Source organism: Aedes albopictus, chromosome 2, assembly GCF_035046485.1.
Source record: "Aedes albopictus strain Foshan chromosome 2, AalbF5, whole genome shotgun sequence".
Lineage (NCBI taxonomy): Eukaryota > Metazoa > Arthropoda > Insecta > Diptera > Culicidae > Aedes > Aedes albopictus.
This window is the reverse complement of record NC_085137.1, coordinates 38,740,180-38,767,313: the sequence shown is the minus strand read 5'-3', so window position 1 is coordinate 38,767,313 and position 27,134 is coordinate 38,740,180. Positions and strand designations below refer to the sequence as shown.

Sequence of the window (27,134 nt, the reverse complement as noted above, 5' to 3'; positions counted from 1 at the left end):
CATACATGTACGGCGGAGAGACCATTTTCATCACATGTGATTGTATTTTTTGAACTTAACTATGTATCTGCTAATGTCATATAAGAATACAAATCAACTCATATAAGGTATGACTACATCGCAAAAAAATGACATCCTTATGTTTTATTACGATGAGTATAACTTAGTCACATAAGCGTGCGAACGGAGTAAACTCACAAAGTAAAAAAATAAATTCGCATAACTAGCGATTGTTATACGACTTTATTTGGTACATTATTGTATTATGACCCAGATCATAGCAATAGGAGTTGTAATAAAGTCGCATAAATGTAAAGATAAACTCGGTTAACCCTCAAAGCCCCAGGACAAACTTCTTTTTTTAAATCATCTGATACTCAGGATCTGTAAAATATAAAAATAAGCGGTTTTCACTATGATCGATGGGAGGAGTTGTACTTCATGTAAGAGTAGTTGTCAAACCGGAAGTCCATGTTTGAACCTGTTTTTGCACCGGAAATAAGTGTTCCCTGGGGCAATGTTTTGGCGAGTCGTCTATGAATCCGGTATTTTATAATAATTCTGAAATCTTTAACAACTTGAAATGGTAGGCCAACGCAAGAACACAATGCTGAGGCTGCTTTCTGGCATGAGATGCATCTGAAACTTGGTCCCAGGAGTGTACTTCCGGTAGGACTCCCTAAGACCAAATTTCGTGATCATAATCATTTTGAACCTGAAAAGATGATTTTAGAAGTTTGGTATCTATGAAAAATTTGTTTCGTATATTTGAGCCCTTCTTTTAAAAGTATCACTCATGTGATTAATCCACCTAAAATTCAAACACGGGTCATACTTCTAGCCAACGAATTATTACTAGGTCATTGCATACTTTTAGGCGTTTATCGGTTTCTGTCCCGATTTACAAAATTGATTCCATTTTGTAAAAGCACGCTTCGCTAAGGAAATTAAGGCCTGATTTAGATTCCACCTTGATTGATCTACTGAGAGTTAACAGCTAATTATTGAAAAAGTAGCCTAAAGGCAGCTGTAGAACATATCGCCAAACATAGCACCAGGGAACACTTATTTCCTGTACAAATTCAGGTTCAAGCATGGACTTCCGGTTTGACAACTACCCTTGCATGAAGTACAACTCTTCCCATCGATCATAGTGAAAACCGCTTATTTTTATATTTTACAGATCCTGAGTATCAGCCGATCAAAAATAAAAAGTTTGTCCTGGGGCTCTGAGGGTTAAGTATTCATACAAACTCGCATAAGCGTGAATCGTTTAGGTTTACATAATGCGAATTGATAACAATGAAAGAGCTGCTGATCGACTGCGATTGTAGTGCCAAACAGCAACAAGAAAATGAACAGCCATCATTGATTGTGGTTGCTAAGTCATCCTTTTTGTTTTCGTTATCCTGATAATCAATAGACGACGATGGCCAAGAAATTGTAGTACAAACTATGAGGAAAATCTCGGTCTATTGTTTTTAACTCCAGATAGTCTTGTACCGACTTTTCGAACCCTCTAAGAAAAATACCCTTTTCGATAGTCTGCCAAATTCGCACAGCGTAAACCTGAGGTGAGTCAGAATTATATTGATCAGCTTGTTTAATAAGTAATGTTTATTATAAGCGTCAAGTGCGGCCTATGAATTCGAGCATCATAAGTTTGACACTGATATGACAAGATTTTTTTTTTACGAAAGTGGTTAAGTCGCATAAGACGTTACATTACATCTCAATATTGCCTACCGTAAATCGCATAAGATATCACTTCAAGTCATATAGTGCTTTATTGTTCCACCACGCATACGGCACCTTCGCTGCATCTTCATTATATGTGTAAATTTATTGTCTTTAGTATTTAGAATTTGCTGAGCATAAAGTGGTATTAAAACATAAAAGCATATTCAGGCATATAAGTAGTATATAATGCTACTTCTTTAAAGATCATAGCTGTTTCCTGCGCAGACACTCCACGCTACAATGTCTACGAAATAAACTGAAATCACATAACATAAGTGGAACTACCAAGGAGAATGACGACGAAAAGTTGGTTCTTTTTGCTTCGAAAAGAATAGATATAACTGGTATACAGCACACCGTTCTGTCATCGATATTCGTAAACAAAAACTGGCATGACAGCTCTCAATTATTTGCAGCTGGTATAAAACTGTGAAGTCTGGCTAATCCGATATTGAACACTTAGGAGACAAAATTTAAAAAAAAAAATTTTTGAATTTATCAACAGATTTCTGACGAATACAGTTTTTTTTTATTAAGCGGTGCTGTATGGCTAGTCAAAGTGAAAATGACAAAAGTAAAACTTAATTAGACAGGTTACCCAATCAGTGTAATTCATCCCTTTTGTAAATAATTTATGTAACAAACTGAGGCTAGCTTGAGATTCTAGTTTTGTAACGAGCTCTTTCTTATTGGTCTTGTTTCTGTGAAAACTGTCAGGTTTTTCAATTCTAATAAATCTAATGCACCGTGTGATGACTTGTACGTTTCTTCGGTGACCAGTAGAAAACATGATTTTAAAAGCACTTACAGCGACAGGTCGAACAACACAATGTCGACGGGACAAAAGACAAAATGAAAAAATAAAAAATTACGATAATATTTCTAGGAATAAAAAAAGTCTACGAGTTAATCGGCGTGATAATCAAGTGTTCTAATCATTACACCAGGTCCGCTCCTCTACGAGTTTGATTCAACAGCTAAGCTGGCTCGACAATTTAGCTCCTTACAATAACTTAGTAAATGAAGTCATCGAGCGAACCAAGCTTAATTTGCTGTTATTTTCACACTACGCGCGTTCGTTGCTATCGAGGTTGATATGCCCAAAAAACCGGATTAGTGCGGCGATACTGTGCGTTATACTAGTTTGACGTCTGCGACAACGGCGACAACAAAGCACGCACGAGGTGGCTACTCAGCAGTCGTGCGAGGGGCGACTGAAGGCAAAAAAAGCTTGAAGCGGTGATAATATTTTGACATGAATAAAAATTCGTATATTTTAATCATTTTTAGATTGAGTTTTGCCAGCGCTAACAAAAATAACATTGAACGCACTCTTTCTGTTGGTGCAATGAATGCATAGTTCGTTCAGCTGCAAAATGCTATGCAATCTGACGTTTGAGTATTTATTTTATCTCTTCGAAGATTTACTCGAAAGTTTACCAACGAATGAAAAATTCAATACATACTTTTCTTTTATTTCATTGCGAATAAGAGACGAAAAAGTGTTACACTTGTAAAGAAGATCGTTTAGTACAACATGAAAAAAAAATGATCAATGTGCGTTATAATTGATTTTTTTGACATTCGGATATATCTATTGTGGAGATGATGCAGCATAAACGAAAATGTTTATGTAGCACGATGCTTGTATATAAATACCCAAAAGTAAAAAAAATGTTAACATATTTAATAATTTTGTTCGACATGTTCAGATTGTGGGACCCCTCGTATATAACTGCTCAAGGCATACATTTAAAAATATCCTAAACTACTAAAGGATGAAAGTGAAATAATAACTGTCAGAAACTCGATGTGAATTTTATATTTAATGGGTTTCCTTTATGAAATGTATTATTACAGATACACAGACTTGCAGTTGCAGGTGCGGGGTACAAAAAGCACGATTTTTTAAACGTGTTGTACAAAATACAACAGCACGATCGCTCGAGGGTTAACATCACCCTCGATGCCTACGCCGGCAGACACCGAATTGGCCAGCTAACAAAAAAAAATCCGGAAGATTGCTCGCCGGAGGCATAGCAAGACCTCTTCAAATTAATCACTTAAATTGTTCGGAAGTACCCACCGGATCTAAGCGTATCTGAAAAAGAATTAAATGTTTTTTTTTTCCAAAAAGTGATTGTTCGGTTCTCTACGATGCGGAACTCGATAAGAAAAAGTGAAAAAAGTGCAGTTTGCCTATGCTGCGCCATGGCACTTTTTGGCAGCGTCACTCTTTTCATAGGGTTCTCACTCCTGCCACCAGATGCGGAGGAATCGGTAGCTTCCGTCAAATTTGCCTATTTGCAACACTATCCAGCTGACCCAATTTTCTCTACCTTTTAATACCATATACCTCTACCTTTTACTTACATCACGCGAAGCAGTAGCATCTTGGGTTCTATAGAGATGGGTGACATTTCAACACACACTCAGAAATAAAAGTATACACGGAATTACTATTATTTATGCATTTTGTATCCGCATCTCTCTCACTCTCTTTCTGTTTTCATGCTATCTGGTGCTTCAACTGGGTTGATGAAACACTTCTCTTCAACCCAGACTAAACGGCAGATAGCATATGAAAACAAAAAGAGAATGAGAGAGATGCGGATACAAAATGCATAAATAATAGTATTTCCGTGTATACTTTTATTTCTGAGTGAACGATCAGTGTGATACTTTGTTTACAATTCACCTGCTCGAGCGGGAGTCAAGCTTGACAGCCTATCTTATGCCGTTTTTTTTGTTTCAGTTCCAACCTGGTTTGGAACTGGATGAGTTCACGGTTGCAACCCTAACACAACTTAGGTTCGATTGTGTTGCACATTTGTTTGACTTTATTAGTTTAAGTATTTTCCGCCAGTCCAGTTCTAATCCAGGTGAAAAAAATAAATAAAACGGCATTAATTAATGCGCACCACGAAAGGAAGAAAAAAAAACCTGCCAGTAGTGAACATGCATAATTAAACATGATACATATTGAATCCTTAGATTCTTTTTAAATGTTAAGCTCGTAACTAGTATAATGGTTTTGACATTTCGATGTTCCTTATAACATACTCAAATCCCACACTGGGTAAAACTTTCTGAACGCGAGTTCCACTTATGTTATGTGCTGAAATGTTCTACAAAATGTCTTTCAAACTGTTCTGGAGCTCTGCTCATGAAAACAACAGATGATTAAGTACTAGAGATGTAAACCATTCCCTGGCACAGACTTCAAGTTATAGAACTCTAGTGATGAAACCCGAATCGGGATGCTCCCTTAGGATTAGAAATTCCTAGACAAAACTCAAGCTATGAAAGCAACTAATGCTGCGAACAAAAGGCAACCTTCCAGAGAAAATACGATTACAGGATTGACTGATGGACCAACAACATTAATGAAACCTCGTCATCCTGGGTTCGGAAATTGTTATCCACTAGGGTAACAGGGCAAATATCTGTTCTGTGTTGTGTTTGTCCAAATGTAATGTCCTAATTTATTACGCATTTGAAGGTTTCCACTACACATGGTATATTTTAATATGCATTTGTAGTGCTTCATTATTTTTTCGTAATAACGTCTACCCTTATGACAGTAGTAGTCTTATTCGTTACGTTGAACAGCGTTACATGTAGTCCTGCGAATTATTGCAGGAATTTTCACGAGTCAATCGCAAATACAGATACAAGTTCGGTTGTTATCAGCTTTTATGTGACTAGTACGGTGGAACTTTGCGACACTGGTAACATGTTTCAAACAGTACTTAACCAAAGGATCCGCTTCCCATGACAAAATTCAATTTCTTATGGGCCTTATGTAAGATATTTCGGTTGTGTTTTAATTCCTGGAAGAAATTCAAGAAGATTTCGTGGTTCATTTCTTGATAATATTCATTGGACATCGGACGGAATGAAATAAAGTCTATTTAACAGACTCTAAACGAACATCAATACTTCGTGAATATTAGTGTTGACAGCTTGTAACGTTTTGACGTTTTTTATCTTTTTAAGTAAAATAAAGTTTGAATTCAATTGGATAAATTTGGATAAATCTGTTTTTTATATATATTTTAGATTTATTATTCAAAGTTCGTTTCTTAAATTTATTACTATTTTAGTTAATTTGTAGCTTTTGACGTTTTTATCTTTTCAAGTAAAATCTCATTTGAATTAGATTCGTTGAATTTGACTTTCAGTTTGAACCGTTTCCATTTGTAGAGATTATCCGTTTCATGTAAGGTTTGTGTCTAGGCTAAGCTAATGACGATTCATGTTCCATATCTTATAGGACTTTTTCGATGGCGCAAAATAGTTTTACGGCCATGTGCGATTTGAATTTGGCGCACTTGTACATAATAGTTTGTAGATTGAATAGACGACTGCTTCAATAGCAGGAAATTTACTTGACTAGGAAATTCGACTTGACTCCATCATTTTAAATTAGAGTCGGCTGGTGAACAGAAGTGAGCTCCGGCGATCTTCTCCCAGTTTTTTAGTTTGAAAAGGTGTGTAGTGTGTCGAAATGATGTAGTTTATTAAACTAGTGTTGTTTGAAGTGAATTTGTTTTAAATGGTCTTTGTTTTTCGTTTAATAGTTTGATTTCGTGGATTTTGTCGCCAGGGGCAGACACTCTGTTCCCTGTGCACGTATTTGTTATTTTTAAAGGTAAATATAAAAGTGAATTCGTTTAGTGTATATTGTTTTAATTTGTGTTCTCTCTTTGGACCTCAGCGTCCAAGGACGCTTTTTATTTTGGGCTTTAAGCCATTTCCGCTGCTCCTCGCCCGCCAAAACTGGCAGCCAAACGGAGCAGGGATCATATCCGGCCTACCCGCGTACGGTTTAAGTACGATCGGGCAGAGTACCGGACCGCCGACACTCCCCCTCCGCACCTATAGATCGGCGAACGTAAAGGAGAGCGCGACGTCGACGATTGGCCAGGAGAAAGCACCGTCGAAACAAAACCTGTGCAGGTACGTTAATCATGGCCATGATACACACACACAACACACACACACACACTTGACGAGCATTTTTGTAAAATAATATACACTTTGATGAATTCAATTGTCCGGATGTTTAATTTTGCGTTATTTCCCTTCCTGTTAAATTGACGATTATCAAATAAATTCACTTTAAACACTATTCTTCGTTCGTTGTTCTTTGTTCAGTTTACATAGTTCCGTAATTTGTAAGTTTCCGTTATTGATTCAGTTTTGATATTAGTTATCGTGCGTTTAGGGTTTATATTTCGGCTAGCGACCGTTCGAGAAAGCCCTTGAGATTGGAGTCGTCAAAATGGTCGGGCAAACCTTAAAAATGAACCGGTGGTCTCTTGTTCGCAAGAGTGGCGCAAAAGCCATCGCGTTTTAAGATTCTCTTGTGCTTATTCGACGAACGGTTACATTGGCGCCCAACGTCAAAAAACTATAAATTTCTGACTATAACAGAAATAGTTTTGCTTGTTTAAATTTTTCTTTTTATGTTTTTTTTGTTTGGATTTTGTTAAATTAATTTACTTTTTGCTTAAGTTTAGTTGAATTTGTATATATGTATGATGAATTTGGATTTTCAAGTTGATTCTTAGTGTAGTTTACGGTTTTAAGTTGAAATAAATTTGATTTTATTCTCTTCTTTAGTATTGTACAGTTTCCATTGATTTTTTCAGTATTTTAGTTTGAGTTCAGGTAAATTTTCAGTTTTTTTAGTTCATTTGCGTTTAGTTGAGTCAAATTTGACGTAAAGTTCCACTTTTAGCATAAAATGCATGTAAGTTCACCTTTTTATGACAAATGTTGAAATTTGATTTTTTTTTTTAAGTTTTCCGTGTGAGTTTGTTTAAATTTTAGAGTTTTTCTTTTAGCTATAAGATTTTATGTTTCTTTTAATGTTTTTAGTAAATTTGAGATTTTTTTTGAATAATGAAGAAATATGTGTATAGAAAAACGTTTTCGACGTTTTTCTCTTTTTAAGCAAAATTACTCTTGAATTTGATAATCGAATTCATTTTGTGTTTGTTTCATAGACGTGTTTGGTAGACTGCCTTTAGCTAGTCAACCAAATGTATTTCTCTTAATTGTTTTTGTTAGTGAAAAGGCTTACATTTTAAATTTAGTATTTCTTACATTACGTTAGGTTTAAATCTGGTGTTAGATGAAAAGTAGGAAAAACTCACCCGTTGATTTAATTTTGATGAAGAGAATTGATGATACCGCGAAAAAAAATGTTCGTCGACGGAAAAGAAGTACTCGTTGTTCGTGCAATCCTGTTACATCAGCTGCCAACAAAAAAGGCTGGTGTCTTAAAGATGCTCCGCAGCCCGTATACGTCGGTTGAAACGTACACTCGACGGTTTCCGCTGACTAGGTGTTAATCTGGCCCCAATAGGACTATAAATCTTCGAATCATTCGACAATTACAACCGGCCGTATAGTTCTTTCCCCTTCTATTTCCATTTGAAGTCGATATCACCGTCGAATCGTCGTCATCGTTGTGTTATCTAAAAATAGTAAAAGTGTCTTAGATTGACAAATACTAAGAATATATCGAGTTTGTTTGTTAATATTTTGGTTGGTTTTTTTGAACGCCAATAGCCGTCTATATTGGTGTTCAGTGGAAGCAAACCGTAATGTTTCCACTACCTAGTCCTGGGTTTATTCCCCGGACGACAACCATAATAAAAAGTCAATCAACGAATCAATCAATTAATCGCTTCGGGAGTAGAAACATAGTACTTTAGCGATGTTTACTTTTCTGTTGTAGCTAAGACGATAGGAAGGAGTCGCCATGTTGAACTATTATGAACGTTGATTGGTACATTACCTTTTACCGTAATCACGTTTTTTTTCCTTGATGCAGGCTCCCGACGAAATCTGTAAATGAATCATAAAGCAATTAGTTCATTTTAAAATGAGTTGGAAAGTAAAATATACTCCCCCGGTTTATCCAATGATATTATTTTTTTCCTTTCGGACTCCGCGACCGCGACGAACACGACGACCACCACCGATTTTGACTTGTTTTTATTTTTGTTTTTCTTTTTCCGTTCCTTTTTCGTCTCGCGTCGGTGACAGCGCAGACGTCATTCGCGTTGACAGTACGTTTCGTTACAGTTGGTAGTAGAACTTGCATGCAAGAATTTATGCTGTCAGTTTACATTAGATGTTTACATAGAGCTGTTCGATATTTTTTTTGCAGATTCTAAGTTTTGTCAAATTAAGTTTGATGTTTAGAATTTATTTCTGCTTACGTTTATGCAGCGTTCGATTGCAAATGAGTCAAACAGAGTTTTGATGTGCAATCAGCTGCGGTTTAATTCCGTTACGTTAAGGAGAGTCAGGGAGGAGGTCAGACGCAATGGGCTGATGGACTCTGACGATCCGAGTTTAAGCAGTTTGGTTTGCGATTGTGTCAACAAGAGTGTTGATGATGCAACCAGCTGTAGTTCCGTTACGTTAAGGAGAATCAGGGAGGAGGTCAGACGCAATGAGCTGATGGACTCTGATGATCCGAGTTTAAACAGTTAGATTTGCGAATGCGTCAACGAGAGTGTTGATGATGCAATCAACTGTAGTTAAGATCACGGCTATGTAAGTTTTTTGACATTGAGGAGTTTCCATTGTGGTAATCGTTCAAGGAGTAACGGTTATGTAAGTTGTTTGACAGTGGAAAATTCCCTTTGTGGTAGTCGTGTTCGAGTCATCCGTGTTGTAAATTGCTCTATGACCATCAATGTAAACTGGACATAAGTTTTGTGTTTTACGTTAAGTTTCGATTCAACTGAGTAGTTTCTTTCGAGTATTTTGTGAGTTATGAAAATTTGATCAGTTTCACTGATCAAATTTTCATAAAACTGGGTGGTGTGATGTAACGTTTTGACGTTTTTTATCTTTTTAAGTAAAATAAAGTTTGAATTCAATTGGATAAATTTGGATAAATCTGTTTTTTATATATATATTAGATTTATTATTCAAAGTTCGTTTCTTAAATTTATTACTATTTTAGTTAATTTGTAGCTTTTGACGTTTTTATCTTTTCAAGTAAAATCTCATTTGAATTAGATTCGTTGAATTTGACTTTCAGTTTGAACCGTTTCCATTTGTAGAGATTATCCGTTTCATGTAAGGTTTGTGTCTAGGCTAAGCTAATGACGATTCATGTTCCATATCTTATAGGACTTTTTCGATGGCGCAAAATAGTTTTACGGCCATGTGCGATTTGAATTTGGCGCACTTGTACATAATAGTTTGTAGATTGAATAGACGACTGCTTCAATAGCAGGAAATTTACTTGACTAGGAAATTCGACTTGACTCCATCATTTTAAATTAGAGTCGGCTGGTGAACAGAAGTGAGCTCCGGCGATCTTCTCCCAGTTTTTTAGTTTGAAAAGGTGTGTAGTGTGTCGAAATGATGTAGTTTATTAAACTAGTGTTGTTTGAAGTGAATTTGTTTTAAATGGTCTTTGTTTTTCGTTTAATAGTTTGATTTCGTGGATTTTGTCGCCAGGGGCAGACACTCTGTTCCCTGTGCACGTATTTGTTATTTTTAAAGGTAAATATAAAAGTGAATTCGTTTAGTGTATATTGTTTTAATTTGTGTTCTCTCTTTGGACCTCAGCGTCCAAGGACGCTTTTTATTTTGGGCTTTAAGCCATTTCCGCTGCTCCTCGCCCGCCAAAACTGGCAGCCAAACGGAGCAGGGATCATATCCGGCCTACCCGCGTACGGTTTAAGTACGATCGGGCAGAGTACCGGACCGCCGACACTCCCCCTCCGCACCTATAGATCGGCGAACGTAAAGGAGAGCGCGACGTCGACGATTGGCCAGGAGAAAGCACCGTCGAAACAAAACCTGCGCAGGTACGTTAATCATGGCCATGATACACACACACAACACACACACACACACTTGACGAGCATTTTTGTAAAATAATATACACTTTGATGAATTCAATTGTCCGGATGTTTAATTTTGCGTTATTTCCCTTCCTGTTAAATTGACGATTATCAAATAAATTCACTTTAAACACTATTCTTCGTTCGTTGTTCTTTGTTCAGTTTACATAGTTCCGTAATTTGTAAGTTTCCGTTATTGATTCAGTTTTGATATTAGTTATCGTGCGTTTAGGGTTTATATTTCGGCTAGCGACCGTTCGAGAAAGCCCTTGAGATTGGAGTCGTCAAAATGGTCGGGCAAACCTTAAAAATGAACCGGTGGTCTCTTGTTCGCAAGAGTGGCGCAAAAGCCATCGCGTTTTAAGATTCTCTTGTGCTTATTCGACGAACGGTTACAGTTTTCTTATATTCTTAACAATCTTAACGGTTAGTTTTCTTATATTCTTAACAATAATTCAGTGAAATATAAGATCGAATAGATATTTCAAGACGTTTGTCAATGCCTTACAAGATTCTTGCAAAGTTGTCAGCGATATTCTTACCGGATATTGAAGTAAATCATTTCTGAATGTCCTGTCAAGTTTTGTCTTTGTCAAATTTTCATTACTGGAATTACCCAAACTGAAATTGTTTTTGTTGACATATCAATTATTTTTCTACAGAATATATGAAGTGCAGATTAGTCCAGAGTATCCAGTATCCGTTAAAAATACTGTATTTTTTACAGTGTAACTGGCTCTATAGAGCACCAGTATCTATAGCAAAATACGATATGGAACCATTTGTATTTATTAGTCGAAAAAATAGGCTTTCTTACTATCTTGGGCGCAATTCTAAACCACTGTTCCATCTACACTGCATTCCTATCGTAATTTCTATTTTAGAAGAAAAATTAGTGTAAAAAACATTAAAGGATCATCTTCATTCTTGAAAGTGAAAATGTCTAAATGATTGAATTCTCTGTTTTTGGTGAAGGGTAATCACAAAGCTAAACATAAAATATTAAATCTTCATTGCGGTATGTTGTGCTTTCCTATTAGTCGAGATTCTTTAACACACGGTAATGCAAAGCCGGTGCAAATGAAGTACATTTACATTTACAAACACAAGTCTGGAAACGATACAATGGCCACTACAACAGACGAGCTATGAGATTTCAATGTGCAGCTGGTTTTGATTCTCGAACAATCATCTTTAATCGTAAACCTTAAATTAAGTTAATGGCACGAATTTCCCAAATGGAGGAGAACGTACCTCTGGAGTCTACCTACTGATACCTGTTAGAAGGTTTAACTAAGCTCGGGCCATGCTGTTACTGGCATTCTATTACTTGATTTATGCAAATAATATGGCTTGAATTTGTAAGAGTTTCCCTCATGAGTCCGTTGACTTCTGACTAGTGAGTTACTGCATATATATTACGAAACAAATTATAGTCTTAGTTCCAAAATATCGATTACTATCCGTTATTCTGGTTTCGACTGAGTGTAATCAGTTTCGTACCTTTTAATTCCGCCCTATGTTGCTTATCCTTTGACAGATACGCGTATTTCGACTAGTGGATAACTGACACGTAATTCTGGTGCAAAATGCAGTTAACAACAATTTCCCACGTACGAAACACTAAAGATAATGCCCATCAACCACACCATTGAATACCTGGTTGTGGTAACCATGTGGAACCCCAATTCCGAAGCCATTCAGGGCCCCCGCCACCCCCCGAATGGTTGCCTATAGCCCCAGTCATTATTACGATGGTCGTTGTCACTGAGTGCACGTAGAGACCGGTCGGGTCGGTCGACTGCTGGCGACGATTGCTGTGTGTCATGTGATGAATTTTTAATTTCACTTTATTGATTATCTCATTTCGCGCTGGCTGGTTGGCTCAACCGGACGGACGAACGGAAGGAACGGAAGGCCATGTTCTACTATATTCACGGCAACATGGAAGAACCGGAGCTCGAAGGCACCGACAAACTGCCACCATTCAGGGTAGACATTGTGGCGCAGACAAGTCACGTGATGGCAGCAGACACTTTGTATGTCACTCCTACTACATCAGTAGTAGCAGAAGCAGCAACAGAAAACCCCGTGTGAAGGGTTTATACACTGCACCATACAATCGATCGATCGATTTTCTTCCTGGTATAGAGGTTCGATTACGAGGAAGAGGTGTGGACGAGTTTCTGTAGGGCGTTGGAGCGATTGGCAGCGGCACTTAATAGGACAAGTGAAAATTGAATCGAGAATTATAGTGTGCGCTGTGCTCTGTTGTTCGACGATGGTGTCTGGTATCGATAAAATGGATTCTATACATCTTTCACTGCGGGCACGGCATGGACAACGGAGAAGACCGTCGTCGTCAGATTGTTGAGAAGTATGGATTGCATGTGCTGTTGCTGCTGCAATGGTGTTGTTCCGGGCATTGTTGCGATGAATATATGATGAGGCGTAAATATCTAGCATTATGGACTACTGATGCCGTGCTGTGAAGTGAGGGCATCTGAAGAGGCCAAGGTAGCTGAAGAGTCGGCAAGATGTCTACTTGAATTGTCTGCAGTCGTTGAACTTTTCGAATAATAGTCATTTATTGCTTCGATGAGATGGAAATGTATTATTGAGTATCGACGTGCTCTAGGGACTTACTGTATTCTGTTTCACACAGAGAATAATTTCTGAATTAAATTGATTGAAGAGTTCATATGATATTGTTGAGACAAGCTTAACATTCCTAGATGAGAACTCATTATGATCTTGTCCAAGTCGTAAGAAGGCCGTTGAGTCTTTCCAAATCCAGCGGAAACTATTTCAATCAATAAATTAATAATAAATCATACAGTCCACGAATATTGATATCCGATCTTGTAAACGAAGTTCAATCAGAGTGTGGTTATAATCGGCAATGGCGTGAATTATCAACTAAGACCGTTCGCAATGCTGTTTTATTTTGTATGGCGAGTTTTAAAATTTTTAAAACTCGCCATACAAAATAAAACAGCGTTGCGAACGGCCTTAACGACAAACCCACTTTTCGTTTTTCAATGTAGATGACTGCAAGCAGTCGACTGCCTCGATCTATTAATATATGGGGCACCGAATGAGCATCCCGTCAAACGACGATAAACAAGCGTTGATGTACCTACTATCTCGCAATGTAGCAATGGAGACGGAATCTGGTGGGCGTAACGAGTAGTTCTCGAGTCACAGAACGCACGTGTTTAAGCTATCGTTGCGGTTGTTTGTTTACAATTAGTCAGTGTGGTGGTGGACTCCCGCAAACTGTCGTCGCCGTGACTTGAAGGTTTGAGGTCACTAAAACTCGCGTTAGGCAACTGGAACCAATTTGCCAGAAATGAGGACTGTGTCGATAACTTCAATTGGTGTATGTGAAATGAGTAAGGTTCTCGGAACAGTATACGATACTCTCTCGCTATATCATTAGTAATTGTCTTGTACTATACTGTCTATGATCGCAAAACTGTTCCATATGCATACGAAATCCAGCAAATAAAGTACTGATATGCGGTCAGGCAGTACCTAGCGGAAAAAATGACAGGCAGTTTTCATTACGGCTTATATCAGAAATGTCTATCTACCTCAAAATGTTTCAAAATTTTCTCTTTTGCCCCCGCTTCTATTTGACCTTATTCTATTTTTTTTATTCAGCAAGAACATGCTAAGCGTTTTCGGTTCCCGATCGATCCAGAATAAGGAAGATTCCATTGTTTTTTTTTAATCAATATTTCTTATTCTTCTGCCCTTTGTAGCATATTTTACCATACATGACACGTTGCCATGTCGAAAAATCCCCTTTCTCCCTCACACGGAGGTATTCTCGCAGGAATCCCGGAAGTTTTATCTGGAGGAGTACAGTATCCAGAAAAAATCCTGGAGAACCTCTTCTGGAAGATATCTCGGCCCGGGAGGAATTCTTGGTAGCAATCCATGAAAAAAAACTCCAAAGAAGTTCCTTATAGGATCCTGGAGGAATCCAAAGAAATCTCGAGAGGAATCCAAGAATTTCAGGGACTCATGGATAAATAAATTAAAAAATCTGGCGCGAAATCCCTAAAATAAATCCAGGGAGAATCAATGGACAATCGCGAGGAGACTCCATGAAGATAACCTGAGAGTAATTCTTGTAGAAATTCCGGAAAAATCCACAATAAAAGCCCGGGGGAAGTCTCTCAAGGCGTCCCGGGAGATAACTGTGGATACATTGTGAAGGAATCTCTGAAAAAAAAAAATGTAGCAAAAATCCCTGCCTTCAGGAATCATTGCTGAAAGAATCTCAAAAGGAATCCCTCTGAAAGAATCTCGCAGGAATCTCAGAAGCACTGAAGAACTCCCAGGAGAAATCCCTAAAAAGGAATCGTGGGAAGAATCCCTGGAAGAATATCTGAATGAATTTTGGGCATAAAAGGAAAGCCGGTAAATGAAGAAACATCAACTCAGGAATTAGAAAAAGAATTCCAGAAGAAAGCCCGCACAGATCGAAAAAAGAATGTAAAAATGTGTGACATATGATGCACATGATTGGAGCGTGGGATATCATAGAAGTTTACATGACATATCATATAAATGTCATAAAATATCATGTAAACTTCCATTATATGTCATGTAATTCAGCATGACTCTGACTGTTTACATGACATATAACGCAATTTTACATGATATATCATGTAAACCATCATAACAGTAAGTTTACATGACTAAAATGAAGTTTACATGACGAGTAAATCTCATTATTTTTAACTGTGCGGAAGAAATCCAAAGAAGAACCCTGATGGAATCTGTGAAGTCCTCTGGAAGGAATGGAATCTTTGGAATATGTAAAGGAACCCGGGAGGGTTCAATGAAGGAATCCCTGATGGAAGGCCGCAATAAATCCCGGAAGAAAAACAAACCTGGTAATCCCAAAAGGAAACCCAGGAAAGACCAATTGAGGAACCTTGGTACAAACCCCGAAGGTAAGAATTACCTAGGAAGGTAAGAATTACCTACGAAGAGACTCCCAAAAAAAAATCCGGGAAGGATTCTCTGATTTCAAGAGACATTTGTAAAGAAATCTCTTGAGAAATCCCGAGAGAAATTCCTAGAGGAAACCCGGGGGAATCCTCTGAAAGAATCCCAGGATGAGGATGAGGCATCCTTAGAAGGATACATGAAGGGATTGCATCAAGAATCCTCGGTGGAATACTGGGAGGAGTTCCAGGAGAAAACATGGGGTGAATCCGTACAGGATTGTCTGGAGGAAAAACAAGTCAATATGTGTAATGAATTCTAGACAAACATTTGAAAAGGGCCTATCTGCTTTTTGTAAACAAACATGTTTTTGTCTCTGTAGGGCCCATCTGCATCCACCCACGCACATCAACAACCTTAACAGGTAGATTGAGGAACACTCTTTCTGATAAGGGTATTGATGTGCGTGGGTGGTTGCAGATAGGCCCTGCAGAGACAAAAACATGTTTGTTTACGCAAAGCAGATAGGCCCTTTTCAAATGTTCGTCTAGAATTCTAAGAAAATCTTTCATTTATCGAAATTCTTCCAGGAATTACTAGAGAAGTATTTCTGGATCTTCCTCCGAATTTGTTTCAAAGGATTCCTATAGAAAATCTTACTGGGATGTTTCTTTCAGACATTCCTCCAGAGAGGCTTTCAGGAATTTCTTCAGCGATTTCTTCAGAAATTAGTATGAAGATTACTCCAGAAATTTCTTTATGCATTTTATTAGAAAATCTTCCATGAACTACTATATGAATTCCTCTAGGGTTTCTTTAATAAAATATTCCAGAGAACCCCTCATAAATTTTCATCTAGGGGTTCATACAAATAATTCCTTATGGATTCTTTAGGGACATAATTTATTTTATAAGTGGAGTTTCCAGTATATCAAAGAACTAAAGAACTGCGGTCCAAAATTGTGAAAAAATGTACTTTTTCTGCAGAGTCAGGGGTTTTAGCCTGTTCTCTCCAGCCCACTTGATGCTTCGCAATACTAGGGAAAAATCTGCATTTAGAAAATAATAGAGTCAATGCAAAAGAAATAGTCAATAACACAAACACAACGATAAACTTTGTTCTTTTCTTTTTCTTATTAGCCTAACTTCCAAACCAAGACCAAGGCAATTTCTCAGCTTGCTCAGACCACAAAGATATCCTATGACTATCGCAGCGGACCTGGTGTGATGGTTAGAACAGATGTCTATCATGCAGAGGAACGTGAATCGAATCCCACTGCCGACAAACTCACAAAAAGTACGTTCTTCTTTCCGAAGGGATGTAAAACCGTGGGTTTCAAAATGAATTAGCATCGGGTTAAAAATCTTGGTAATAATGAACTCGGGTATTCCTATTCTATTTTGAGGACTGGCTTATTTTGGGAAACGATTTCCACATTAAAAAAAAACCTTCAAAATTGAGAGCCAGGCGCAATAAATAGAAGGCCGGGAAATAATCTATCAAGGAAAATCTATGAATTCAACAATTATCTATTTTGGGATTGGCTATCTCAGTCATTAGGTCAACACAAGTATTTTATACTGTTCCGACGTTTCGGCTTTTTTTGTTGTGGCCTTCTTCGGGATTGCTAAAAGTATATATTAACATTTATCATAGAACATAAAACATAAAACATTGAATTTGGACTCACTATTGTCTACCGTCTACCGTCCTGAATAATTTCTCCTGATTTGACCATGAGAAGAGGAGGTATTGGATTTTTTTATGGTTTGAAACAGTCCCACATACGTTGGCTTTATCGAGAATTTTTGGTTGTGATAGGTTAAACGTATGATATGTTTCATCAGATTCCGGGTCATTTGACCGAAACGGTCATTTGGCCAAATGCCGTTTGGCCGAAAATGAATTATGAACTCAAGTGATAATGCTATGCCATTGTTGCCCACATCAGTATGACTCGGAAGGACCGCCTATGTTTCAAAGAAGGATAAATCTCTGATAAAATAATGGCAGTTTAAGCGCCAACTAATCTCTGAATAGTAAAACTAGAAAGAATAGCCTATGTTTAAAAGGAGGAAATATTTCTAATAATCATATTGGCAGTTAGCATGCCAAAAAGCTCGTCTAAATTCCAAATGGCGTTCGGCCAAACGACATTCGACCAAATGGCCGGACACCGTTTCATAAGAGCAGTTTTGGCTAATAGATTGGTCAGATCTTCTACTACGCAACCTTACAGCAAAATCTAGCCAAAAAAATCAAGCAGTAATAATGCATTCTGGCTTATTCGCAAACCAAAAGCAATTCATCGTAAAAAAACATTAATTTACTTTAAATCAACATCAAGACATAGTTGATTTGACTTATTAAGGTACCCCGGGGCAAGTGGGATCAAAAAAATGCTAGTTTGGTTTTGTCAAGCCAAAAAATTCTAAACATAAATAATTTTATAATTCCAATGGTTCTAAAAGACATTGTTGGTATATTTCTTCTTATTAATGGGCATTAAAACTGTTTCAAAATTTTTAAATTCTGTATATTATGCATATTACGAAAAGTGGAACAGTTCTTCATTTACACCGTATCACGGGGCAAGTGGGACCTATTCGGATTTTTTGTAATAATGGCTTAATATAGTTGCTGCATATATGTAAGGTAGCATAAATTATAAATATGTTATGCGAATAACTATGTTTAGCGATTTATGTTGGAAAAGTTTTGAGGTATCGTGCATAAATTACGTAACACATATAATAACGAATCACTGAGAAAAAAATGATTTAACTCTAGCAGCTCGTGCAAAACAAATTGATTTTATTTATACAAAAAGCGCCCTAAGGTTAAATGCCGAAAGATTTCCAGACTTACCTTTCATATTACGTAGTTGATGAGTCTCGCCAAAAGGTTTTTCAACATTTACAGATGTTATGTTTTCCCTTACATAATATTACGATCATTAAATAAAGATTTTTAAATCGTAAACTCCGAATAAGTCGTTTTCCAATTTTTTGATACTTTATGGCTGGTTCCTTAACATTCAGAAAAACTCATTATGCAGCAAAAAACGAAAAATAATAGAATTTGCTTGAACTTAAATATGAAAAATAGATAATTTCGAAAACAAATATGTTCTATCATTTTAAACAATAGCTTCACCATCAGAATAAAAGTAACTAAGTATAATTCAACGATTGATTACTTAAGGCGCCCATTTTTACTTCACTTTTGTGTGAATTTCGACATAGGCTGAAGAAAGCGAGATCAAACTATGAAATTGTGTTTGTTTACTCTCATAGGTCTCACTTGCCCCAGATGCTGAAATGCACTGGGGTAAGTGAGAGCAGTTAACAAAAGGTAATAAATGAAAATAAATTACAGCTTTTTCGCTTAAAATAATTTGCAAGCACTCCAAATATTATCCTGAAACTGAAAAAGTTTTACTTTATTTGTTGTTCTATTTTTAAACGACGAATGTAGTAGAGTACGTTAATCTCACTTAGTGAATTGAAAATTACATTTGAACAACAATAACATTTATGGTCTCTTTATGGTGAGAACAATAACAATTTTTGAATTCAAAGTATCCGCTGATGTGATACCTATGTTTTCTATGAAGAATATTTGCCTTAAAAATAAAAAATAAAAAAAGTTATAGCTGTAGGTCTCACTTGCCCCGGATTCTCACTTGCCCCGGGGTACCTTATATCGTTCGTCTCGAGCTTTGCGCTTGAATCCATCCGTGAAGTTTTGTACAGTACCTTCAATCACCTGTCAAGAAGTTTTTACTACCTTTTTAACCAAAAACAATCTTATTTTTTATAAAACATTCCTTTCTTGACATTTTTGAAGGTTTCAATTCACGGTTACTTAATATCATTCAATTGGTGTGATATTTGAGGGTTTTTTTTACGTATTTTGAAAAAAAATGTGGTTCAATTTTCACATAGTTTTCTGCACACAAACGCAAGGGTTCTCCTGAAAAGCAGGACACAAAAATCAATCCAAATCGATACACAATAAATGAGCTTTTGAATCTCCAGGAATTACTCACTACTGAGATTTATTCAGAAAATCTTCGAGAATTCCTCCAAGAATTTTCTCTCACGAGTTCCTCCAGTAATTACCTACGAGTTACTCAAGTAATTCTTTCGAGGTTTTCTCCAGGAGTTTGTTCATTAACTCCTACAGTAATGTCCTCCAAGAGTTCTCTCAGCAATTATTGCAGGAAGTCCCCCGAGATTTTTTCCAAGAATACCTTCTGGAATTCTTCCAGGAATTTCCTTAGAAATTCTTCCAGGAATTGTCTCAGGAATTTTTCTAGGGATTCTTTCAGAGATTCGGCAAAGAATTTCAGAAATTATCCCTATAAATTTCTTTATGTGTTTGACCAGGTTTTTCTCAAGAATTACATCAGATATTCCTCCTGAAATTCCTCCTGCAAATTCTCCCTGAATTTCTTCTGATAATCCCCACGAATTTCTCCAGAAATCGCCCTAAGAATCCCATCAGGAATTGCTTCAAGAATGCCCCAGGAATATCTCTAGGAAATCCTTCAGAAATACCTCCTGAAGCACCACCAACAATGTTGGCAGATAATCAGTAATATTGAATGACAAAAATGACTATTACCACTGAAGATTCCACGGTTCTCAGAACCTGTTCCGTGTCCTCCAGGTGGTCACAGTCAACAAAATTTGTTTTTTTTTGTTTCTATCAGGACTTGTAAAGAAATCTATATACTTTGTGCAGTGTTATTTTGGAAATGTTGCAGAGACTACTTGTTTCTTGGTGATTAGTTAAATGTACCTTAACCCTTTATAAGGCCAAGAAAACTAGAAAAATTGTCAACGCATACTATTATGGAAATGATTATACACATACATGTACAAAACAATTTTTGTTCGAAAGAAACTCAAAAAACTAGGTGGCAATATAGTTACCACTGCCCGTTTACCCCAAAAACGAGTTTTTGAGGTGGCAATATAGTTGCCACTGCCCATTTAGGCCACCAGCGCTGGTGGCAATATTCTTGCCACTGCCCGTTTAGGGTACTATTCCTCTTTTGACTTCGACAAAAAGCCGGAAAAGAGATTTTAGAGTGGATTGGGGCTTAACCCATAATATAAACTGCGTAGTTCAGCTCATGTCAACCCAGAATTTGATAGTTTCTTAAAATATTTACCAAATCTATAATTTTACAATAAGTTTGAGCTAATTTTCTTCACACGGTCAAATTGAGCCATTTTTGGGAGTACAAATGGCTCCCAAATTGTTGTTAAAGCTTTGTTTAGTACCGTAAACCGGAGTCAAATTGATCTCCGGGTCGAAATTGATCAGACGTTTTTCAGTTAGATGAACCATACTTAGAGGAGTTTCTTTGTAAGTATCGTGTTGTTGGAATCTGATACTAAACGATATTCATAAGGAAATTATTTGAAGTGTGCTTTTTCTAACAGTAAACCGTATGATCAATTTCAACCCGGAGATCAATTTGACCCCGGTTTACGGTACCAAAAAATACCAGGCGTTGCTAGTAATCCCAATTTTGCGTAAACCAAAAAAAAAGTTCGAAATAAATTGTTATAAAATAGAAAAAAAATACTGGAGATGGCAATATAGTTGCCACTGCCTTATAAAGGGTTAATGCTTAATGTACCTCATAGTGCATGAATTAGCTGTTGCTTTTCATGAACTCTTTGAGATAGCTTTTCAATATTCCTGAGAACGGTAGCAGAAATTATTTAAACTGTCTTTTGGATCTGCAAATTCAGTCTGTTCTACATTCGTTAAATACCTCTATTGTGCTAATGTGTCTTACTGGTCGGGTCTTTATCATATGAAAATGCATCTCTGGATGGAAGGAAAAATAAGAACCTTACAGTTCATTTCTCAAAACATTATTATTGTACTTACATCGTTTTATACTCCCTCGTTCCCTCTGGAGGGCGTTACATATAAAATTCTTATTGACACCACATTGCAATTCCGTCGCACACACGCAGCCCAGCAGACAGAATGGTGTGCTCATTCACATTACTGTCTGCCTTCGAAGGGCGAATGGTACCATATGTTCACCGTTGTTGGCTGGCTAACTGAAGTACCTACTCGAAGTTATGTATTTTACTCAATGAGATGCAATTTCTTGCGGCAGCCTGTCTGCTTGCACGCACTCTCGTCAAGGAAATGAAAAAGTGCGAACCCACCGAGAATACGTGAGTGGAATCGATTGCGTCGGAGCTCAAGTTCCATTTCCATCTTTCCTTTAAGGAAGACTTGCTATTCTCACGGGGGGGGACAGAAATGTGTCAATCGGGTGTTGACCGACCAAACTGGAGGATGTGTAGTGTAATTAAATTTTATTTTTGGATACATCCACCTACCGGCACAGATGACAGATGCATCACGTTCGATCCGGTGACAGTCTGGCGCTTCTTGGGAGAACGTTAGAAATGGGAAACTTTCCGCCTTTGTAGCACAAGTTGAATACAAATGAACCAGGGGAGGTTGGCTCCGTCGTGCATTCGTCACCTATTTGCAAGGATTCGTAACATACTTATGTAGTCAGAGCTTGTGAGCGAGATTTCTTTTGAAAAAAATAGTACAAAAATCATCCACTTTTTGTGCATGACTTGTGAACCTTTTATTCAAGGTTTTATAAAGAAATCCGGCTGAAATTGGTTGAGTGTATAGAGCTCGACAACGACTTATGCATAAGAAGGGATTTGGCTCTCATAGCGACTAAGGAAGACGTTGAAAGGGTCTGCTGTTGCTGCTCGTTATTCATGATTGCTTACTTTGTTGTCACCGGCACTGACGGCGAAAAGAAAGAAAAAACAAGGTTGCGGTTTCGTTTGGACAGGCTCATTCGTATGAATAACGAAAAAATGTGAAATAAAAATAGCAACAAAAGGCATCCCCAAAAGCCTGTTTATGGTGCTCAGATGAAAGGCTGCTGCTTGAAGACTTTCTGTGGCAAGTTTTTTGGCTGAGTAGGTTGAATTGTGGGATGCATTCCGCGTAAACCTATTTGCTTGTTGAATATTTTTGCTATGGATATTTGAATTTTTGATCAGTAAAGTGTTCTAATGCAATCATTAAGTGCCTTGTTTCTCATATCACTTTGGTACCTTTTATGTATATTGGTAATCTTAGCAGAGCGCTTTATGTTCACATTCAAATCGCTTCATGCACTTTCTTTCCATTGTTACTGTGAACTGTAAGTATTATAATAGTCATTTGTGAGTTAGCTACTATAAAATTAATGCATCTCAACTTCAACTGACGAGATGCCAGTAACAACGCTTTCGTTAAAATAATAGTGTGGAACGAGCTCATCAAACTAGGTGTTGAGCTACATTTTTTACACAAAGAAACTGGTGTGATATTTTAAAATATTTTAATCTTTCTCTGCAGAACAGTTTGATCAATCGATTCGAAAGTGTATTTTTGAAGTATAACTATTAATCTTAGCATCGACATAAGCTTAATATGTGGAATATGATACTGCATAAAAAAAAACGATGATAAAATTTGAATAATTTTCAAATTTCGTATCATTCCAATATTGATGGGATCACATCAAAAGCTCATTACTATTTTAAAACTTTCAACAGAAGCACTTCTAATTTGAGATAACACACATAGCTTAGCCACAGTATCTTTCCTCGCCACGGAACATAATCCCGAATGCAGAAAGTTTTTAACCCTCAACCAACAACGGCACCTCCAAACTGACACAACCAACAACGCGTGCCTTGCCTCATCGTATCGTACGCTAATGGATTTTCATATTAGATTACATCCACTCTGCACACGCTGACTGGTTGGCTGACTAGCTTTTAAACCATATCCTCCCACATATTTCGGGAGATGCAGCAACACCACTTTGGTGCTGGTGGTTCTTTGCTTTGTATCCGAACTCGCGCGTTCCCGAAAATAGACTTTTGAGCGGCCGAATATGTATACTAGAGACTGACTGCGGCGGAGATAGCGTTTCCACCAACAAACCGCGCAACTTCCGGGCTTCTTCGTGAAGCAATACTTATGAAGGTAATAACGTGGTTGTTGAAAGCTGATACCGACCAACGAACGACAGGAAACACCTGGGGCTTTCACTCCATTCATGACGATATTGATGACGATCGACTGACTGGGAGGTGAGGATGATGATGATGATGACCGTCGTCATCAGTGGAAGTGCAGTGTTTCGAGATAATCCGGTGCTGCAGTCGTAAGAAATTTGAGTAGGTGTTGAATGGTTGCAGTTTAGTTTCTTTTGGAGTGGCTTTCTGGGTCAGCGAGGTTCCATTCGTTGTGCCCACATCTTCACAGGTTGGGTAAAACTGAAGAACTAGAAAATGAAACCGATGTAAATCGAAGATTGTCAGAATAAAAATTCATGATCAGCGAACTGGCACGTACCTCTCTGAATAGTTAATATAAGAATCATCGAATCACATGTGATGCATTTCGATAGCAAACCTAGGCATGTATAAATAAGTGATGACAGGTTTTTGCGAGCACAAAAGTTCGAACCAGTACCTACAACAAACTGAAAAGAGCGACGCTATTTCAGAATCTAGAGTAATGAATCGTAATCGATTTCACATTAAGGGAACGAGCATACCTAAAAGATACTGTGAGGGATATCGCCCCACGACCCATCCCCTTTATTGTGAGGCGAATACAAGGCATGAGCCATGATTTCAGCATAGTGTAACTATTTCGAGAGGATAACTTAGACTTATTAGTCTTTAGAGGTAATCCATTATATACTATAGAGTACTTACTCTACCAAGGATTCCCAAAAGAATTTCACAAGAATTCACTCATGAGGTGTTTCAGAAATTACTCTAAGGATTCCCCAGTAAATCCTCCAGAAATTCATCCAGGCATTCCCCCAGAAGTTCCTCTAGGAATTCCCTCAGAAATTTCTTCAGGAATTCTTTTTTATCTTTATCTCTATTTCGAGTAGTTATTAATCCAAGAATTCCTCTTTCCTCTTCCTCTTCCTGGATATCTTCCATTAATTACTCCTGAAACTACTCCAAAAGTTTCTCCAGGACGTCTTCCATGAATTTACCCAGGATTTCCTACATGGGTTTCCCAAGAATTCCACAGAGTAATTCCCCAAAAGTTCCTCCAGTTATATTCTCAGAAATTTTTCTAAGAATTACCCTGAAATTTTCCTCTGGAATCGCTCATGGATGTCCGCCTAGACTTCCTCCAGGAATAACCTCAGGAATTCCCTAAGTTATTCCCTCATGAATTTCCCAGGGAATTTCTCCAGGAATTACTCTATAAACTCGACTTCTTTCAGCAATTCTTCTGGAAATCCCCTTAGAAAAGTTTCCATCAATTCCCTCTGAGATACTTCCAGGAATTACCTCAGATATTCTTCCAGGAATTACTCCAGCGAATTGCCCAGAAATTTCTCCTGAAATTTCCCCAAGAACTCCCCAAGGATTTTCTTCAGAAGTTTCCCTAGAAATTATTCCAGGAATTCCTCCAAAAATTTCCTTGGAAATTTTTAGGGAATCCTTTAAGGATACCGTACTTCTATGACCCATATCTTATTCAAAAGGTTGAGTCGAGAAAAAATAAGTTTGGGTTACATCGTATGGGAAGTCAAAGTTTCACTTTATTTTGATTCATTTCTATAAATCATTCAGAGCTACATTGTGAAGCAAATAGCAATAGGACAACTCAACAAATTTAGCTGGGTTTTAGAAAGAACTGTAGATTCCGGAAGCAAGCAGTAGATGCAAAGAAGAAGCTACGAATACATTGAAGAAGCTGGTGAATTGAGCAAACAGCTCATAAATGTAGCAAAAAGTTTGGGCTTCTGGGAAGAAGCTAGTGAATCATAGAGGTGTCAATTGCAATTCATTTAGACATTGCCGAATGATTTCTCCAGATTTTCCATGAATCTGCCAAATACTTTTCGTGGAATTGATGAAAAAATTATCCATGAATCCTTTTTATAGAGAATTTCTTCTGAGATTCATAAAAAATGCTAAAAATCCCTCCCTAATTTCTCGAGTTGTTTCTTCAGATTTTCCTCCATAGTTTCCTTCACAAGTTCACAAGAAAAAAATCTTTGGGGAATTCTACTAGAATCCGACCCTTGTGACATACGTTATAGTGTCCAGATCGTCTGATGTTGCTCTACATTTGGCATATAAAGGTATAACATCAATAATCAAGCCTCAATGTTTGGCTTTCATTCGGATATTACTTCCAAAATTCTTTAGAGAAATAAAATCTTAGAGATGAACTAGCTCTGTGTTAATAACATTATTAATGAAGATAAAAAAGGGTATCCTCTTTACTAAAAATCTTCTAAAAATTCTGAATTCCTTAAAAAACTACTCCAGGTATTCCTCCGAGAAGTCATCCGAGATTGTTCCCGAAATTTTCACAGGAATTCATAAATTCTTAAAAAAAAACCAAGGATGTAATTGGAAATTGGTGTTTTCTCCAGGGGTTCCTTCAAAAATTTCTCTGGAAGTTGCCCAGAAAATTCTCAAAGAATTCTAAAGAAATCTTGCATGCAATGCTTTAGAAATTTTTAGTTTAGAAGTTTTTAGTTTAGAAGTTTTTTTTTTAGAAACCCGAAATCCTTAACAAATTTGTCTAGAGATTCCTCTATTTTTTAAGGTTTCCTTTAGAAAATCATACAAGGATTTTTTCTGAAGTTCCTTCAGCGAGACCTTCAGAAAGTCCTTCCACGATTTTTCCAGAAATTAGTGTAAAAGTTAGTCCAGAAATTTTCCATTAGAAAATCTTCAAGGAACTTCTAAAGTGTTTCCTTTTAGGATTCTTGTAGAAAATCTTCCAGTGTTTTCTTCGGACATTCCTCAAGACATTATTTAAAAGAATGTCAAGGCATTCATTCGGAAATTATCTCCAGGGATTCTTTTGAAAAATCATATATGGTCTCATACAAAAACTTCGCGATTGTTTGAGAAAATCCTCTATAGGTTACTTCAGAAATTCCCACAAGACTTTCTTGAAAATTTCCTGCAAAGTGTAATTCAAAGATAAGTAATTCAACGGATTGAATCTTCCATAGATTCCTATAGTAAATTCTGCTGGGAATTCTTCAGAAAGCTTTCCAGGGATTATTTTGGAAAATCTTCCATGAATTGCTTCAGAAATTCGTCAAGAGAATTATCCAGAAATTTCAAGAATTATTTCCAAAAATTTTACCATGGATTCCTTCAGAAAAAACGACAGGAATTTTTTTCTGAAATTACTTCTAAAGAGGTTTCCATATATCTTTCCAGGATTTTTTTAAATTAGTGTTAACCCTCTAATACCCAACTCCGCCTTTAAACGGGGTATAGTTTGAGCATTTTTGTAATTTTTGTTTCGTGGAAATTCAAAACTTTTATATTTTTGACTGATATTTAGGACTGTTTTGTATATCTCAAAATGGTTTTTGGTGTATTTTAAGGCGTATTTACATTTTTTAAAAATCATTGAAAAATTGATGTTTTAGTCACCTTTTAGAAGTCATTGTTTATTTTGTGCTGAATCGC

General features: G+C 37.1%; 1 protein-coding gene across 1 annotated transcript in view; it reads left to right on the top strand.

The window, feature by feature from the left end:
- LOC109421249 (centaurin-gamma-1A) overlaps positions 1–27,134 on the top strand; it is a 560,936-nt gene that overhangs the window by 78,735 nt on the left and 455,067 nt on the right. The gene's annotated exons all lie outside the window — the stretch shown is intronic.